This window comes from Nicotiana tabacum, chromosome 18 (genome assembly GCF_000715075.1).
Source record: "Nicotiana tabacum cultivar K326 chromosome 18, ASM71507v2, whole genome shotgun sequence".
Lineage (NCBI taxonomy): Eukaryota > Viridiplantae > Streptophyta > Magnoliopsida > Solanales > Solanaceae > Nicotiana > Nicotiana tabacum.
The window spans coordinates 5,834,076-5,839,499 of NC_134097.1; the positions used below are offsets into that span (position 1 = coordinate 5,834,076).

The 5,424-nt window shown below is 36.0% G+C and overlaps 1 long non-coding RNA gene across 1 annotated transcript; it reads left to right on the forward strand.

Moving 5' to 3' along the window:
• Positions 1 to 229: 229 nt before the first annotated feature.
• LOC142172863 (uncharacterized) lies at positions 230 to 5,124 on the forward strand. Its single transcript, XR_012701834.1, has 4 exons — positions 230 to 1,517; positions 2,017 to 3,794; positions 3,898 to 3,965; positions 4,653 to 5,124. It is a non-coding gene; the product is annotated as an uncharacterized LOC142172863 (long non-coding RNA).
• Positions 5,125 to 5,424: the final 300 nt, after the last annotated feature.

Sequence of the window (5,424 nt, forward strand, 5' to 3'; positions counted from 1 at the left end):
TGTGGTTAACCCAAGTTGCAAGCTAAAATGAAGCCACTTGGCAATTTTAAGATAACATTAATAATTAAAAATTATAAATGGAAACATAATTAATGGAAGTAGTTGAATAAATCTTATACATAATCTAAATAGATCTCAGACAAATCTAATTTGTATATCTATATTTATATTTATATTTATAAGTATATTTGTAGCTATATCTATATTGTTATCTATATATTGATCCACCCATAGGTTTTTTTAAAAGGGTAATAAGCAAGACATTAAGTCAATTTATAAGCGAATAAAAGATCACATTACAGTATAACAATATTAAGTAAAGAGAAAAATGAACAATAAAGAGAAAAAATATATGTCTAAAAATGTAGAAGGATAAGACTTTGAGATACAAAAATAAATTCGTAGTAATAATTTTGTTAAAAATAATATAATTTAACGTATTCAAACAAGACAGATCACAACGTTACTTGTTTAGTATTCCTTAATATTTACCGTAAAATATAATACAAGTGTCAAAAATTTAGGGTTGGGTTATTACGGATATATAAAAATAAAATATATTACGCAATATGAGATTTGAAAAATGGTTTTATGTCGTGCTTCTTAATTAATATTAATTAATTATTTATAATTTTTATATAGAAGGTTTAATTTTAAGGTTATTTGCACATAATTCAAATAATTTAAATCATTGTTTGACATGGATTATGTCTGCACATCGTGTGGGTAATAATACCAAAAACGAAATTCCACACCAAAGAGTTTTTTCTACACCTCAAGACGCAAATACTCACCAAAATTCAGCCAATTCCACCGTCAAAATCATCACCTCCGACCTTCTGCGAAACGCCGATGACATTGAAGTGGACGGAGACGGAACTCTAGCCATCCAAAATGAAAACAATCGGTATCATTTAGCTAGAATCGAAGAGGAGATCACGTTGGAAGTTCCAATTGCTCATGGATGCCAACCAACTGCTTCAATTTTGCAATCAAAGTCCACAGACAGTTTGAACCCTCCAAGTGTTCGACGAAATGAAGTCTCCACTTCTGGGCCAAAGTTTACACCATCTCTGATGGAAAACTCTTCTACGACACATAAAGAACAGGTAAGTCAAGTTTCAAACCAGTCTAACATAGCAATTGATCACCATGTTCAGTTGCACACTCCAGTCCTCCAACAACTGGTCGGGCATAGTGCTCTGGTAAATCAGCTGCCACAAAAATAATACCAAACGACCCCTAGCAATCAGGAGATTGTCTCCCACCTATCAAACCAAAAAAACATCGAGCCAATTTCCACAGCATTGCAAAAAGGTGACTTAGTGCAATTAAGCTCACCAACAGTTCGACAAAATACCAAAGCCACTTCTGATAACTAGTTAGGTGAACCAAGCAACCCCCAAGCTTCACTTGATTCTCGGGAAAGTGATCGTCGGAAGAATCTGCAAGAACCAGCCCCAAAAATTGATGATCAAACTGTGATTCCCCCAAATATGCAGCAGAAAACTCCTGAGGTACAAACTCCTCCACAGCCCCAAAATCAGATTTCGAGACCTAACTCTGGTTTATATTATCAACTGAATTAAAAATTATAATTTTCTTATCAGTTTTCCAAGTTAAATTTGTTTGACAAGTTTAACTTATACACTCCGCTAGTGTACTAACAGTGTAATATTTCTTTACACTATCATGTCTCTGTTATATGTGGTAATATTCCACTTGCCTTATTTATTTTAATTTTTATGGAGCGTTACCTGAATATATCTTTTGGGAGAGACCTAATACTATAATTATCATATTTCTTTACATTATCATGTCTCTGTTATATGTGATAACATTCCGCTCGCCTTATTTTTTTCATTTTTTATGGAGCGTTACCTATAAATATCTTTTGGGAGAGAGCTAATACTGTAAATTATTACTGTTAGTGTGTATGAGTTAAATAACTCATAAATATTTCAAGTGTGGTCTTTCTGTTAGATGTACTTATAAGCGCTATTTGAATGATTGTAGAGGTGCAAGCTCAGAGTACTTGCAAAGCAGAAAGCAATACATTCCCTGGAGTATGCATTACCAAACCACCATGCAGAAAAGCATGTTCAGCGAGGCATTTACTGATGGAAAATGTAGCTAAATCCTCAGAAGGTGCATTGGCTATAAGCCATGTGTATTTGATGAGAAGATGACTAAACTGGAGCTGAAACTTTGGCTGAGGAAGCAAAAACTTTGGCTGCAACTTTGCTTGAAGAAGAGATAATGGATAACTAATTAGAGAATAGAGGAAAGGATTAATTCAGTGTCGCACATAATAAAGTTGTTGCCTTTCTTAAAAGTGTAGCTAATGTTGTGCTCTAACTCGCTTTTAGTAGCCTTTTGTTACACTTTAAATAAGTGTGGCACTTTAATCCTTTGTGTGTAACGACCCGACTGGTCGTTTTGGAGCATTTATGCTCCTTTCAACTATTTGAAATCTTGAATAATTTCCTACGAGGTATTATGACTTGTGTGAATTATCGGTTTTGGGTTTAAGGTCTTTTGGAGTTAGCTTGGAAGGATGAATTTTCATGTTGGAAGCTTAAGTTGAAATAGTTGACCGCATATTGACTTATGTGTAAACGATCTCGGAATTTAATTCTGATGATTTCAATAGCTCTGTATGGTGGTTATGAACTTAGGAGCGTGTCCGAAAAATTATTTGGAAGTCCGTAGTGGAATTGGGCTTGAAATGCCGAAACTAAAATTTTGGGAAGTTTGACGGGGGGATGACTTTTTGATATCAGGGTTGAAATCTGATTCTGAAAATTTTAATAGGTTCGTTATGTCATTTATGACTTGTGTGCAAAATTTGAGGTCAATCGGACGTGATTTGATAAGTTTCAGCGCCGTTTGTAGAGATTGGAAGTTTCAAAGTTCATTAGGGTTGCATCTATTTGTGATTCGTGTTTTTAATGTTGTCGGACGTGATTTGAAAACTCGACTAAGTTCATATGATGTTTTAGGACTTGTTGGTGTATTTGGTTGAGGTGTTGGGTGAGTTCCGTGACGGTTTCAGATCATTTTTCCTTGTTTTGCAACTGCTGGAACTGATATCTGGTATTGTTCTTTGCGAACGCGAAGGGTATCACGCGTTCGCGAAGAAGGATTTTGGATGGCTGGGATTTTCCCATCGCGAACGCGATGAAGAAGACGCGAACGCGAAGAAGGGAGCTGGGGAAAGACTACGCGAGCGCGAGTGGACAGAAGCGAACGTGAAGAGGAAAGGGAGTTGGAGGCCTGCCTGGCGTTAAGCCTTCGCGAATGCGGCTCGTGTCTCGCGAACGCGAAGGGCAGAGGTAGGAAGGCATCACGAACGCGATGAGGATATCGCGAACACGAAGAAGGAATCTTGGCAGCACATATTTTTGTGCTTCGCGAACGCGAAGCTATGGTCGCGAACGCGATGAAGGAATTTCTGGGCAGAATTAAAAGTTCCAAAACGAGGTTTTTGAGTTCATAACACAAAATCAAATTGGGAGCTCGGTAGAAGGCGATTTTTGGAGAGATTCTTGCGTGGGTGTTTGGGGTAAGTGATTCTTATCCAGTTTTGATTAATTTCCATGATTATGTTTTTGAATTCATCATTTAATGGGTGAACTAGGTTGAAAAATTTAGAAAACCATCTTGGTTTAAATTGAAGATTTGAGGGTCGAGTTGAGGCCAGATTTTTGTAAACTTGGTATGGTTAGACTCGTGGTTGAATGGGATTTCGGATTTTATAATTTTTGTCGGGTTTCGAGGCGTGGGCCCCACGGGTGAGTTTTGAGCTAAATTTCGAATATTTATGGAAAATTAGTATTTTCTTATGTAATTAATTTTAATAAATTTTATTGACTGAATCGAATTATTTGTGGATAGATTCGAGGCGTTTGGAGGCCAATTCACGAGGAAAGACATTGCAGGGTAAAAGAATTTCACGGTTTAAGGTAAGTTATAGTTTTAAATCTGGTCCTAAGGGTATGGCACCCCGAATTTTTGTATAATGTGATTGTTTTGGAGGTGATGCATATGCTGGGTGACGGGCGTGTGTGCATGCACCTAGGGGATTGTGACTTGGTCCGTCCCATAAAACTGAAAAGTTGAATAACTTGTTGTTAGCTATATGCTCTCTATGTGTTGAAGAAATTTGACTGTAAATCATATTACAAATCATGTTGAGGCTGATTTATTTTATCAAATGAATTAAAAATTATAATTTTCTTATCAGTTTTCCAAGTTAAATTTTTTTGACAAGTTTAACTTATACACTCCGCTAGTGTACTAACAGTGTAATATTTCTTTACACTATCATGTCTCTGTTATATGTGGTCATATTCCACTTGCCTTATTTATTTTAATTTTTATGGAGCGTTACCTGAATATATCTTTTGGGAGAGACCTAATACTATAATTATCATATTTCTTTACATTATCATGTCTCTGTTATATGTGATAACATTCCGCTCGCCTTATTTTTTTCATTTTTTATGGAACGTTACCTATAAATATCTTTTGGGAGAGAGCTAATACTGTAAATTATTACTGTTAGTGTGTATGATTTAAATAACTCATAAATATTTCAAGTGTGGTCTTTCTGTTAGATGTACTTATAAGCGCTATTTGAATGATTGTAGAGGTGCAAGCTCAGAGTACTTGCAAAGCAGAAAGCAATACATTCCCTGGAATATGCATTACCAAACCACCATGCAGAAAAGCATGTATCAGCGAGGCATTTACTGATGGAAAATGTAGCAAAATCCTCAGAAGGTGCATTGGCTATAAGCCATGTGTATTTGATGAGAAGATGACTAAACTGGAGCTGAAACTTTGGCTGAGGAAGCAAAAACTTTGGCTGCAACTTTGCTTGAAGAAGAGATAATGGATAACTAATTAGAGAATAGAGGAAAGGATTAATTCAGTGTCGCACATAATAAAGTTGTTGCCTTTCTTAAAAGTGTAGCTAATGTTGTGCTCTAACTCGCTTTTAGTAGCCTTTTGTTACACTTTAAATAAGTGTGGCACTTTAATCCTTTGTGTGTAACGACCCGACCAGTCGTTTTGAGCATTTATGCTCCTTTCAACTATTTGAAGTTTTGAATAACTTTCTACGAGGTATTATGGCTTGTGTGAATTGTCGGTTTTGGTTTTAAGATATTTTGGAGTTAGCTTGGAAGGATGAATTTTCATGTTGGAAGCTTAAGTTGAAATAGTTGACCGCATATTGACTTATGTGTAAACGATCTCGAAATTTAATTCTGATGATTTCAATAGCTCTGTATGGTGGTTATGAACTTAGGAGCGTGTCCGAAAAATTATTTGGAAGTCCGTAGTGGAATTGGGCTTGAAATGCCGAAACTAAAATATTGGGAAGTTTGACGGGGGGATGACTTTTTGATATCAGGGTTG